This window comes from Staurois parvus, unplaced genomic scaffold (genome assembly GCF_062004578.1).
Source record: "Staurois parvus isolate SC_StPar_1 unplaced genomic scaffold, SC_StPar_1.0 ptg000081l, whole genome shotgun sequence".
Lineage (NCBI taxonomy): Eukaryota > Metazoa > Chordata > Amphibia > Anura > Ranidae > Staurois > Staurois parvus.
The window spans coordinates 12,804,904-12,820,237 of NW_028317877.1; positions in this window are offsets into that span (position 1 = coordinate 12,804,904).

Genomic DNA, 15,334 nt, shown 5'->3' on the forward strand with positions numbered 1-15,334 from the left:
AAAATTTACTGGAGGAGCACATTTGTTACTGACAACTTGAAAAATGGCATTAAAAACTAAGACAATATTTAAACAATATACACACAATATGGAAATTCTCCATTGTGGAGTCATGAACTGTCTGTGGTTTTCTAATAAATCTAACAGGCCTAAGCTTGCATGTATTTGTCCTGTATGAGTTCCTCCAGCCCTGCAGTTTTATTTAGCATCCAAAACAGGGGCGGACTGACAACTCATGGGGCCCCCGGACAATAGGGGATCATGGGGCCCCTGTGTCCTTGCCCAAACTCAAAAAAGCCTATGAAAAAAGTACCAGGGGCATCTCATGGGGCCCCCTACTGACCCTGGGCCCTCAGGCAGTGCCCAAGCTTCCAAATGGTCAGTCCGCCCCTGGTCCAAAAACATTCTCTCAAGTTTGGAGCCTGTATGGATCTCCAGTGTACTGGTATGCAATGCCTTGCAGCATTGATCATATGCATTGCTTATGATTTCATTTGGTGTTTTTGGGGGATGAAGTAATGGTGTATTGGGTGAGGGTAAAGTCTGGGGTGTTGTTGCCTAAGATCATTGAAATGATGCTATGGATGTATGATGAAAGGGCAAGACCACCATTCTGATTGGCTCCCAGCAATAATTTTGGAATTATGGCTGGCATGAACAGTACAGCCCTGGCACAGAAAAAAAACCTTGGCAGAGCAGAAATCCCAGGGATAAGTTAGACAATAGATCTACAATTTTTTGAGGTAAGCTATCCTGTAACACAGATGTACTGAGGCTGATTTATTATAGAATAAGTATACATATAAACGGAAGCCCTCAGTGATACCAGATGTATATTTTGCCCTCAGGTGCAATGGAGAGAATATTAAAATTTCTTTTAGTATTGTCTATAGGATGACTGATAGTATTTCCAGGTGCATCAAAGGCAAAGTCTGTGCAGGGGAGCTTCACTTATAGCATCTGCAGAGAGAAAGAGAGAGAGGCTTGACAAAGGGGCATATTGGCTTGAGAATGCATTACCTATACCCCCAGCATCCCCTCTCATCACAGGCAAGTGAGCAAGATAGGGTGTTCACTTTGAAAGGGAATTTTCCCCAGAACCTAGTGAATGTGGTGCTTCACTTCATTTACCAAGCTATGGACAATATTCCCTTGCAAAGTGAACAGTCTATTTACCTTTAGAAATCAACCCAGCTATGTTTGTTTAGATATGTACTACATTCTTTATGTGTTTAAAGATTTTTTTTCTTCACTTCAAAGTTAAAAAGCTTTTATCAATGTTTACAAAGGATTTGTCTGTTATTTAAACTGAATTAGTATTCTATATTTCCTTTATGGCCAGTATGGGTCAGATGGCTTTGTGATCATTTCTATGCATGTTTTAAGGTCCCTCTTACAATGACTCACAGACTCACCAGTTGAATGATGCCCAGCTTCATTTAACCCAATTCCTGTGAAGAGTGTCAATGGCCCACCCTGGACTCACAGGAGAATCAGGAGGAGGGGTATCATGAGGCTTGAAATGTTTCTGTCTATATAGATTGCTATAGATTTATGTTGTTTATATAAGTGATTTTGGAGTAGTATTGTGACTGCTGCTAACTTCTATCACTTGTAAAATGTATACACTAACTTTATATCTGTTCTTTTTCGATTGCTGCTTTATGTATTGACATACTTCCTTGGCCCAGTCTGTTCAGACACTATGGCTACCTGCAGGCTTGGCACCATCCACATGCAGCTTAACTGTTTAATAAGATAAAGAAGTTAAGCTGATTTCCAGTAGTTTTTCTGCTTATTAAAGTTTATTATTGACTTTTAAACACACATTCACCTGTCCCAGGATTCATCGACTTGTTCACCTGCTCCGTCCCTTCTCTCTCTCTTCTCCCCCTGGTTCCGGCATCTCAAATGTGGGCACCAGCTGTGACAGCTTGCGGTTTCACTGCCAGGTGCCCGCTGCGCATGCGTGAGTTGCGCTGTGCCTTCTAAATGGTCCAGCAATCTTCTGGGACCTGTGTAGTGTCTCAGAACACTGCAGGGGGAAGGAGGGGGCCGAACTTCCTGCTCAGTTTGCTGCAGCAAAGTGGGCCGGAAGTGGAAACGGGTACCTGTAAAAACCAGCTACCCACTCCCCCCCCAAAAAAAGTGCCAAATGTGGCAGTGGAGGAGGGGGGGGGGGGGGGGGAGACAGGCAAGTGGAGCTTCCCCTTTTGGGTGGAACCGTGCTTTAAATCCAAAAACAATATAATTCAGATAACCGCAGTACAGATTATATGTTTTCAGACCTTCAAAGTGTAAAAAAACAATGAGATTCCTGAACCTCTCTTCAAGGAATTAATACTGCCTGAGGGAACATGGAAGAAACAGGTAGGGCCTAGCAAGGGCTGAACTAACTCACATTAAACAGGAGGGGAACACAGAGGGAGGTACCAGATCACAAAGTAAACATGTTGCAGTGACCCTATAAAGACCTCAAAACAATAGCAATCAGATACATTTCAATGTAGCAACATTACAAAAAACAGCATATAGGTGGGACAGAACAGCATTGGGTTCAGGTTTGGATCTAATAATATGAGTTTGACTTGAACACTGTTCTAAATAGATTTTTGACAGTTTTGGGCCAAAACCTTGACCTTGCTACCACCACTAAATGACAGCTTCCTGCCTACTGGCTTGTTTCACTGCCCCACCCCCACCTCCCCCCTCACCCTTTCTGGCCATCCAAGCTCAATTCCTGGATAACAGTATAGTATTGGTTTTTAGAGGGGGCCACTCCCATTTTTTTTTTGTTTTTTTGCTTGGAGATCCCTTTGGAGCCATGCCAAACCCTATCGAGGATAAAGCTTTGTTATGGATTTTGAGGTGGCCCTACACAATTTTTTTCTAGTTTTTTTTTTTTTGCTTGGGGTCCCTCTCAAATCCAAAGAAAACCCTATCTAGGATAAAGTTATGTTATGGACTTTGAGGGGGACCCCATGCCTATTCTTTGTTTTTTACTTCTGCTGGGCTTGTAGCCTTGTATGTTTCAAGATGGAGCGTGCACACTCTTTGTGCCACTTTCTCCAACACCAAGGCTACATACAGTACCTGGATAAGTGTCTAGTGTAGTTTTCTGAGGGGTATCATATGCAGCATGGGATGGATTTTGAGAAGGACCCTAGGGAAAAAAGGGCTTGTAGCCTGGCTGGCTAGGAAGCATGCACACCCGTTCCAGAAGCATACCAGGGCACAATGGAAGGATACTTTGCCAGGGAAGTGGTGAAGCCTTCCCCTTTTCCCAGCAAACCACTTTGTTGATGGAGAGAAGAGCTTCATTGCCACAACATTGGCTTAGTGAATGTAAGGGTCTCTGGGGGGGATTTACTGGACTCTGTAAGCTCTCTTTAGAAGAAGTGGATCCCAGCTACCAGGCCTTTTGGTGTGACTGAATAAGGAGTAAATAGTACACCTGTTACTTATTCACCAACATCAATTGTAAATTAAATACATTAAAGTCCTGTATTAACAAAAGAAAATTCCAAAATCAATCACAATGACTGATGACCCACCAACACAATGACTCGCTGCTTCTCTAGTTGCCGCTTCACCTGCTGCTACTTCCATCACAAATGACAGTTTGTTTGAATGTCTTCAGCCAAAATGTCAAGAAGATCATATTGGTGTAAGTCATGGCATAGACAGGTTGTTGGGGTCTTGTTCTTGATTGATGTTGTATATACTGTATTTCAGTGAACAGTGCGTTTCTAGTTTTTTAACCTCCCTAGCGGTCTGATTATGTCCATATTTCTGTGCTGAAAGCGGTACTTTTTTTGCATGGAAATACATTGTTTTTTTTATTGTAGGCCTGTAATTTTTAGGAATAACTCACTGAAATCTGTCCGAACAAGAGTCTAGTAAACATCCCAGTTAGGATAAAACTTGAAACACGAAATCATAAATTATAATATAATAATCATAAAAAATATTATAATAAATGTAATTCAATAATATAATCAAACCAAAAACACTGAAATTTGAAATATAGCACCAAGTTCACACATCGCTGAGCTCAGTCGAAGAATTGTTTTCAGCGTCTGATGACGAATTTCCCCACAAATCATTATCACTCAATTCTGCAAGTGGTTCTGATTTACTATCGCTGATCTCTAGCTGGTCTAAAACCGCTTTTGACCTAAAGGGATGCTTTTTGGACGCCATGGACTTTTCAAAGTTTCCAGGCAGAAAGAACAGTCAAAATGCAGGCAGGGCACAGGACAAAGCACTCGGGACAAAATGTATGTGAAATGCTTTGAAACAGTATTGTTTTACTATGTGATTTTAGTATATTAGTGAATGTCAGTTTTTAAAATGTTAAAATTTCTCGCTGGTTCCGGCCCCGTACGTCCCGACGCTCGCAGGGAACGGAACCTGGAAAACGGATGCTGGTATCAGCCGGAGGAGATGGCCAGGGACGCTTCATTGGACACATCATGGGAGCGCAGGACAAGATAAGTGCTGCAGGGAATCCCTGAGCAACGCTGCATGGTATACCCGAGGGTAGGTCTCGGTTAACGCTTTTGGTACTGAAACTTTACCCCGAGCTACACTCGGGAATACCGCCAGGGAGGTTAAAGGACTTTTTTCACAGTGTCTAAAGGCCTTTGTCCCTATCAACATGGGAACGAGCTGCTTTGCAGGGGGGTAGGCAAGATGCACTCCCCAAAGCATGTTACTCATCCTCCCCCCACCCCTTCAACTTATCCTGGACAGCCAGACTGCCTACAATCCAATAATCGGTGCGCGGTCTCTTTAAAACATCAACACAAATTGTTCTACAATGCTCAAATAAATTAATAAATGGAATATAGAAAGTGCTAAATTGCTCAAATTAATGACAAAACCCTATAACATTATTAAATAAAGTGCTCATGTGCCAATAAATATAAAAATTAGGTGCAAAGAAAATTAATTAAAAAAAAAAAAGCTGTGTTAAACAATTCATGTGAAAGTTCATGAAAAATCAGTGTTATTGCTTCATAATATATATCACCATTCATGGTGCTACAATACACCTCCACATGTACTTTCACTGCCACCTGTGTATGCTCGCTCTTTACCAAAAGTTGTTAATCTCCAGGCTATAAGAGCATAAGATAATATAATATAAACAGCATAAGAAAAAACGCTCTATGATTTCGGAGGCAGCAACCCAACACATCAACCACGACAGCCTGGTTCTCAAAGCATGTTATTTAGAGGAATTGTGTATTTTAAATGTTGTACTTTAAGATGCATTCAAAGACCCACACCTCACTGAATGTTTTCAGTTTTTTTGCATGCCCATGCCCTTTTACTGAAAGCTTGCAAATTTGTTGTACTGGTGCTACTATGCATAAATAAGCAGCATATTTTCTGAAACTGCTTAGGTAAATGCTAATACAAAGGAGAATCAACATTTACAAGAGTATGGCTGGGTCCAGCAATTCACTTGTATGGCAGGCTGTACATGTCATGAGCAGCTCCCTGGGTGCAGGAAAGCCTCAGGAATTTTACACTAGGCATATAAAATACCTTTAATTTTCTATGTTCATGAACCCTCATGGAGTGAAAGTTCTAGAAAAACATATGGTGGTCACACATTCTCCATGAACCTTATTTTAAGCCATATGTTGGTACTGGACACGTCAAACCAAAGCTTTTTTAATTGACATATTGTGATATTCCACCATCTCAAAGAAGAACTCCGGTCACATTTTTAATTTTCCCATGCTATGGGGCTGCATGGGTTAACTGCTCTCTTTGTCCAGGGGCACAAGATAAAGCGATCCCTAATCGATTCTTCAATCCTCCAGAAAACAGAGCTCCCCCACCTCCAGCGGTAGACAGTTCCTGCCGTCCTCACGTCTAGAGCCTGTCTATGGGCGTGATGACGTCAGGAAAAGTCCATTCACAAGACCACTGATGTGTGAGGGGGCAGGAGACTGGTCTTGCGCTTGGAGGATCCGCAGATTAGGCAAGTGTGTCTCCGCTCTGCAATTCCCTAGACAAAAACAACCCGTTAACCCATGCAGTACAGGCACAGCCCTACTGCATGGGAAAATTAAAAAAAAAAAGCCTGGAGTTCTTCTTTAAATTTAATTTAAAACAGAGTTGTAGCTGAAAATTTCAGCTACAGCTGCCATAAATGCTTATATATAATTTTAGAAAGGAACCATCTAATGATGTAATTATAAAATACCCATTCTGTACAGTTCTTAGTTTACTGGTAATTGCTTCACTTTCCAAACCATGTACTATTAACAACGTTTCCAATCAATGTTTTGCATGTCAAACAAAGTTCACCCAAACATTGCATAAGGATAGAAAAACAGAAACACGCATCTGTCAGATCTGCAGCTGGTCCTTGTACTGCTTATGTTTGTTTGTCTTGAAATGTTTTTGTTTTGAAAAGCACTTGTGTTATAAAACAAAAACAATTATAAACTCCATCATTTTCTTTTTCTAAAAAGTATTAAAGCTTAAATAATCCCTCAGTAATTATCAAATCATTTTCTTTCTCGGAGCTTCTATAATGTGTCTATGCTGAAATAAATAAGAATTAAAGTGCATTAAAAAAACAGCTTCTATCACGTACAGTATGTGTTGCGCTACCCCTGTAGGAACCGCTTGTATCTTAACCAGGCTTTCCCCTAGATCTTCTGCCGCAACCAAGCACACAGCATTTTCTATAGCCAGGTGCACACACTTCCACTTGTTACTCCAATGATCAGTCTAGGGGTTGTAGTTTTTTGTTTTGTTTTTATTTTGTTTTAGAACTGGGATATGGAAGAGATATAGTGGGACACTGAATTGAACTATGCACAATTGAGGACAGCTTTCTCTAAGTGGATCTGTGGGTTTCCTTAGTGGATCTGTGTAGCAGACTGTGCAAAGAATGGAGCAAAGTCCCTCTGTAGAAATGCAGAACTTAGTGGAGAGTTGCTCTCCTGCACACCAGCCGGTGTCTCCCTAGCATACTTCTAGCAGCTGACTATGTAGGTCCTGAGGGGGTTTGTGAAAAAACGCCCATCACCCTGATTGGGTGATTCCACCACAGAACTGCTTCTTCACTGCTGGGAGACAGGACCAAGGTATTATAGCTGGGCATCACACCCAAGACTAGGCAACACTAGCTTGGGTGCAAAATTGGAACTCTTTATTTAACAGAATAAAGACGAAACTCATACAATATTCCAACAGTCTGAAAAAGTAGAATTCATCTATTTTCATAGATTTCTTGAGGGAGATTGTTGATAAATATTTCTGTCCCAAGTGGAGGAGCTTCTCCCAGTTTGCAGGAGGGCCCCATATTTCATCTGACTATTAACCTCCGTAACGGTATTCCCGAGTGTAGCTCGGGGTAAAATGTCTGTACCAAAAGCGGTAACTCCGAGCTACACTCGGGCTTACCATGCGGCGCTGCATAGGGAGTCCCTGCAGCACTTACCTTGTCCTTCACTCCTGCGATGTGTCCCCTGCAGTGTCCCCGGCCATCTCCTCTGGCTGATGCCGGCATCCGGCTCCTGTGTTCTGGTCCCTGTGACGTCGGGACGTACGGGCGCCAGCAGCGGCGGGAAATTTGAAAATTTTTAAAAAATGTCATTTTTTTCAAAACGATTTTACATAGTAAAACATTACTGTTTCAACCCATTTCACATACATTTTGTCCCTAGTGCTTTGTCCTGTGCCCTGTCTGCATTTTGATTGTTCTTTCTGCCTGGAAACTTAGAAAAGTCCATGGCATCCAAAAAGTGTCCCTTTAGGTCAAAAGCGGTTTAGACCACCTAGAGAACAGCGATAGTAAATCAGAACCACTTGCAGAATTGAGTGATAATGATTCGTGGAGAAATTCGTCAGACACTGAAAACCATTTTGTGACTTTGCTCAGCGTTGCGCAAACTTGGCGCTCTATTTCAAATTTCAGTGTTTTTGGTTTGATTATATTATTGAATTAAATGTATTATTATTTTTTATGATTATTTATTAAATTATAATTTATGATTTTGTGTTTCAAATTTTATCATACTCGGGATGTTTAATAGACTCTTGCTCAGATTTCAGTGAGTTATTCCTAAATATTACAGCCTACAATAAAAAAAACTACATATTTCCATGCAAAATAATGGTACCGCTTTCAGCACCAAAAATCTGAAATAATCATACCGCTATGGAGGTTAAGCTGTACTAGATTAATATTTCACCTTTCCGTCCACTCCAGAGAATTAATCCAAGCCTCGATCTCAGCGTTCATCTTGTTGTCCATTGGAGAGTCTGTTCTCTCCATGGGCCATAATCACTAGTCCCCTACAAAAGCCCCTGCCCTGTATGGGTCTGTCACAGGGTTAAACAGCACAAGACCCAGCATCTCTTTAGAATAATCTGTACTCATAAGGCCCTTGCTGCAGGTCACCTTCCTCTGTGATACCAGACAGGATCTGTAGACATTCACCTTCAGTCAGCTCTAACAACACCCTGGGTTTCAGCATTCTGGCCCTCTGGAGGCCCATCCAAGGCCTCCTGGGAGCATGAGTCAGGAAAGGCAACCGCCTCCCTGGCTGGAACTCTCTTCTTAGAGAATCAGGAATTATTGTGCTCACTTAACATAAATACTAGCACCCAGCATGAAAAGGGGCACCACTCCCTGTAACTGGCTGAGATGGTATTTATTTTCATGGTGCTGATCTGCATGGGTCACTCCTGTTCACCCAGTACCTTCCAAGAATGTGATACAGAGGAGCCAATCACAGCGGCAGCAGCACTGTGAGCCACACAGGATACCCTCACTAAACAATTGTAGTTTTTTATGTTAATGAGAAAAGCTGCTACGTTTTGCCTATCAGTCTTCTGTTAAGCAGGAGAAACCACAATATACTAAACTAGACTATATACTGTACATCATAGCAAATTAACTAGGAGGGTGCTACATAATATAAGACTGGGAGGTATGGCTGCCTGTGAAGTCATGGGCTTATTTCACTGGACAGTAGGAAACATGAACCCTTTAGTTACCCACTACCTAGAAGAGCAGGATATACAAGTAGTACAGGGATTATATCAATAAAGGCAACAAATTTAGATTAACAACGAAGGAAGAAACCATTTGGTAGTCATTTCTAAAGTTTACAAATACTTTAGTTGACCAGAATATAAACATCTTGTTACTAGACATAAAAGTACTTTATGAAGGACTACAGAAAAAAACAACAAGATAAAAATGAATAATTCGTTAAAATCTAAAACAACAAAGCCAGATTGTGCTGCAATATTCACCTTCAATCCAGAGATTTGCACTGCAGTACTTTTTTCTGCTACAAGATGTCCCCAATCTGACAGCGAAAATCATTCAACTCATATAGCTATCAATTTGACTTTGAGCTAATAGGTCCTCAGAAGATGCTATTGCATTACCATTACATTCTGTACTGACCCATTTAGAAGGTAAAAACAGTTCTGTATTTAATACAATCTTACTCATGAAGCTGGTTGCCTAGTTAAATTTGCGGGGGTTAAAGCTGGCCATACATGGGTCGAATTCCGAAAGAATTTTTTTAAGAATTTTCATTTGAATTTCACTACCGATTTTTGTGTGACCATCGAATTTGAGTGATTGGGCATGTTGGAAATTTTTTTGAAAAACAAACAAATTTTGAATCAATGATGGGAGAATTGTGCAAGAAATATAAAGCTGTAACCTGGAATGAAAAGAAAATTCTTGGCCATGAAAATTCTTTTCTGTAACAACATGAGGAGAAATTGAAGGCTTAGTTGGTTGAATTTTGAAATCAATGGTGGCACCAAAACGTATGAAATTTCCGAATTTCTAAAGAAAGTTTGTTCAGAATTCGACCCATGTATGGCCTGTATAAGCCAAACCCTTTGTAATCAGATTTTGGATTTCCTAGCCCATAGGCAGCAGAGACTAAAGGTTGTTATTTGCTACTCATCAACGCTGTCCCTTAGTACGGCAGGAGGGTCATAGGGATGAGCGCTAAGCCCCTTTCTGTTTACTTTATATACTTATGATTGCATCTCCTGCTTTGAGGTGGACTCTATTTTAACATTTGCAGATGACACCATGTTACTTGGGAGAGTAAGGGTCAGTGACCAGACTGCTTATCGACAGGATATAGAAAACCTAGTGAGTTGATACAGAGTAGTGATGGGCCGAACAGCCTGCTGAATGCCCTTGCCCTTCATGTTTGCCGATGTTTGACTCGAACATGCAGCCCATCCCTAGTGCAGAGACAATAATTTAGAGCTAAATGACAATAAGACATGTATCACCCTTCTAGTATAGAGTAGGCTGCTAGGAAAATTTACTTTTGCTCCCCTGTAATCAGGAGTGGGGGATTTAATTTAGGTCGGGCAGCTGGCCCTGCATGTGGGGGGGGGGGTACCTTTCACCGTGCATGCGCTTACTAATGCCCTGGAGCAGACGGGGACCATGTTCATGTGAAACATTCTGGCAGTACCCCGACTTCCTCCATACCTTTTGCCGAGTTAACCTTGTGTCTGTACCCCATGTGTGCCCAGATACCTGAAACCAACAACATGTTGGCAAAAGCACAAAATCCCCCACTCATGTGCAGACATGCACTAGAGCTCTGCTAAGTCCCAGATACCTGGCAGAGACTTGTGGCACATCTGCTCACTCGCAGGACATTTCAAGATGGAGGCACAGAAGAGAAGAGGCAAGAGTGGTATAGTGGTATTTCAGCGGACTAACATTGTTCCATGCAACTTAAGATTCATCCAAATTACACCCTTGACTGGAATCTGTAGGCTACCTAAAGTTAATATCATTGTTCAGGGTTTCAATTTTTGGCCAATCAGTAGAACATGTGTACATTTAAGATATTATTTTACCAAAATAGTGAATGCTTGGAAGCCAATTAACCATAAGTGAGTATAAACATGCTTAAGATAAATATAGACCTATGCTCAGACAAAATGAAAAAAAACCACACAACAAAAATGGGCAGCCACTTATTTTTCCACCCTTCTGTGTTTTTTATAATGTTTTTTTGTAATGGCAACCACTACTGAATACTACCAACTGTGCATTCCATATTCTCTGGGTGGCCTATTTGCAAGCTCAGTCCAGGAATCTATTTGGGTCTGGTGAAGCTCACTGGAGAGTGCCAAGCAGAAGTTGGGAGAAGAGTGTCCAGCTGTCCAATCATGGAGTGAGTTTGTGTCTGCCTCGCTAGAATGCACCTGCTGGATATCGGTAGTAGGCAATTGATGGTCCTATGGCAGGGTGAGTAGATGACCCGAGCACTGAATAGTTAGTGACCAGGGGCGGACTGACCATTTGGAAACTCGGGCACTGCCCAAAGGCCCGGGGTCAGTAGGGGGCCCCATAAGATGCCCCTGGTACCTTTTTCATAGGCTTTTTTGAGTTTGAGCAAGGAAACAGGGGCCCCATGATCCCCTATTGCCCGGGGGCCCCATGAGTTGTCAGTCCGCCCCTGTTAGTGACTGTATAGCTTTTGGTCCTTTGGGAGAAGTCATAGTCAGCATTAATGGTTCTGTGAGACATTTTTTGTGCCGCTAAGCAAGATAGAGAAAAGTCCACAGATTGTTCAGTTCACTGGCTTTGGAATATCTTATACTCCCTTTACCCCATCCAAGTTCAGTGTTCCAATAAAAACCCTACAAACCCCTAGACTTCCATCTGAGCAAGTGGAAGAATGAAGAAATGCTGTGTGCCTGGCCAGGGGCAGACTGACAACTCATGGGGCTCTCTGGCAATACTGGATCATGGGGCCCCTGTGTCCTTGCCCAAACTCAAAAAAGCCTATGAAAAAGGTACCAGGGGCATCTCATGGGGCTCCCCTACTGACCCCAGGCCTGACCTGCAGTCTCAACTAAATTCAAGATATGTAGGATTATTTGCTGCTGTAAATGCATATATCAAAATACACAATATATGTACAACAAAGTATAAGAAATGTAAATGTTAATTCTCTAATTACTGTATATCCACAATGTGATGTTTTGAAGAGAGTGGAAAAACAGTGTAACATGTTAAAAATGCATACAGACTGCCATTGCTGAGCTTCTCATTAGAATACTAGCTGCCTGGCCATTTCTGCCTTCAGTATTTTCAGTATTTCCTCAGTCACTGGCCTAGAATAAGCATGTAGAGTTTAAATGCAGTCAGATACTACTCTTGATACTTCTTACAGGTTAGTGCCCAAGAAAGTATGGAAGCCATTGGATTGGCATGTCAGACAGGCAAATGCTATTCTGATATGGAGGAATCATCAGTGACAGGTTTCATAATCATTAAAGCAAAACTCCAGGCACAGCTCAAACAATCAAACATTTAAATGCCATATTTTGCCCCCAGCTTATGAAGAATATAATACAAAGAGTAGTTATCTAAGAGTATCTTGCTCTATCCCACAGTCATACAAAAGCTGGTGTTCTGATCTTTTCTCCAGTGCCAGAATGTTGTAAGGTCCTGTCTGTCATCTCGTACAATATAGAACCATCGGTGGCCGCTGGCCGTACATTATACTTTATGGCACCAAATGAGAGGGACAGCAACAAGACCAGTCAGGGACTGGTTAGATGAGTGGTTTTGGAGGACCAATCATCACAGGCAGAACCTATGAAGAAAAAGAAGACTTTGGAGTAAGGTATGTAATGCCCGTTACATTATCCTCTAGTAAAATGGGCATTATATCCCTATTCTGCTGTGGAAAAGGGGTATTTTTTAAACTCAGCCTGGATTTAGGCTTTAGGTAAAGTTTTCCTGTGGTAAAATCATTTTCTAATAGGAGAAGAATTCACTACTATCCTATTTCTAGTAAACAGTCTTTTGTTAGGCAACAGCCAACCTTGCTCAACACTCAGTCATTCTAGACAATATTAAACCCTTAGAAGGAGTACAAAAAATAATTTATCAGTTGAGTGTTTAAACAAGGGAGTACATGAGATGTCAAGTATGAAGGATAGTGGCTGTTAACTTCCACAAGATAAATTGTGAATAAACCTAAAGTACTGGCAGTTCTAGTCTTTCGTAAGAGTTACATTCTATGTTCTTTTGTGAAAGCTAACCATAGTGACTGCATTTAATTGAAGAAAGCATTTGCTTAGTAACACAGTTGGGTAAGATAAGCTTTTCACATTTGAGGCACAGTCCCAGCTCTGGCTGTGTTACTCACAGTTATTAGGTAGGGGCAGGATACTAAGTTCCTTAGTGTACTAGTGGACCACAAATAAAAGAAAAATCATAAATACTGGAAACATCTACATGTTACTTATCCATCAGTGAGTGAGTGACGTATTACTACATTACCTTAAAAATATCTACAGGCACATAACTAGAAACTTAAAGAGGAACTTTACTTCCCCTGATTTTCCCTCTCCCGTCTTACCTCCATAGCTAGGTTTTGCACAAAAATCCTACTCAAACATCCAACTAGTGACAAGGAGAACACCCCCTGAACATTCTAACCAAATGAAAGTTCAACCGCGAGCTTCAAACCGGGACAATTCACTAAGCGGTATATCACCTCATTCAAGTATGCGGTAAGATACCGCAGAGCATTTTTTTTTTTAAAAAACCTACTAAAATACCGAATCAGTTATTTTATTAAGTCGAGGTATTTTAGTAGTTAAAACATGCTTTAGGGCCAGTTCACACTAGAAAAATGCACTCCGGGTGCGTTTTTGCTTACAGTTTACACCACAGGCATTTCCAGTGCAGTTTTGATGCAGTTTGCTATGTTCCAGTATGGCTCTGTGCAGAAACTATGCCGCATGTTCTACTTTTTTTTTCGACATCTGAAATTGACTGGAACTGACTGCACTAGTGTGAACTAGGGCAATTAGAATACATGGAAAACACTGTGCATGCATTTTTGGTGCAGAAAAAAATGCACTGCATTTAGTGTGAACTAGCTCTTAATGTTTCAGCTGTCAGCAGGATTACCCGCTGACAGCTGATTGGATAAAGCATTACCAGAAATTAAAAGATTTACCCTTAGGTGTGAAGGGGTTAAATTATGTTCTTAAAGCTCTATTCAATTTTACAAGATTATAAAGTTTTAATACATCAAATTTTAAACTGGAATTATCCAAACAGCATATAACATATGCTTATAACATTCTTTTGTGACTTAATAACTTCTGCATTAAAACGTAAATTGATTTTTGTAAAAAATAAATAATCCATATTAGATTAAAAAAAGTTTGGGGGTTAATTATGTTTCCTTAGCCACTCTGCACAGCCAAGGCAAATATTGTTCAACTATTTTAACCACTTGAAGACCTTCTAAACTATACAGACACCCTGGAGGACTTGGCAGAATATTTCTGTGCAAGTTGGTGGTGGTAGCTCACTAATTCTCATCTGAACTGGGTACCCCTTTATAAAGCTCATTGATAATCCCCTTGTCATATGTACATTTAGTTCCCACCTCCCATCCTGGAGATGCTCAGAGCATAGCCTTTGCTTATTAGGGCTCACTGAGCAGATGTGGCCACTGGTATAAATCATTTTTTTCAGAGTGAGGACAGAAACATGGGAACAGGCTGCAGCTGTGCTATATGCTGCAGGGTATGGAAATATTTACCCAATGACTTTTGCCAGACTCTGATTCCAAGTTCCTATGTATAGTGATAAATGTGTCAAGGAGGACCATAGCCTGTGCCAGTTCAGCTCCCTTTGACTTTTCATGGAAATTGCTACAGTAAGTTTAGATGAATTGCTCCCAAGATCTCCTGCTCTACAGCTCCCTTGTCATCTCCTCCAAGACTTTTCCTGAGCCTCTCCCATCCTATGAAATTTCCTACTGTCCAGCTGTCTCCTACTCTTTCTACTTTTAAACTATCCCTGAAAACCTTTCTCTTCAGAGAAGCATATCCTGCCCCTACCTAATAACTGTACTTTTATTTTCTCCATCAGCTTATCCCTCACAGTTATCTTTTATATCATTTGACCCTCCCCTTTAGATTGTAAGCTTCAACGAGCAGGGCCTTCTGATTCCTCCTGTATTGAATTGTATTGTAACTGTGCTGTCTGCTGTCGTTTGGTAAAGAGCTGCGTAAAGTCTTTGTGCCATCTAATCCATGAATAATAATAATAATAATATTTGCACAAACTCTTAAATTTCTGAACTATTTGTACAGTATAAGTGCTTACAAAATATCTCCATGTCATGCTAATTTATGTATAATGTATTCCTGTTTTGCTGTTATTACATTATAATGTTATGTAATTCAGGCTCATTGAAAACAGCTGATTAAATAAAACACCATCTACAAAATAATGTGTTTGCTTAGCTTAGACCATTAA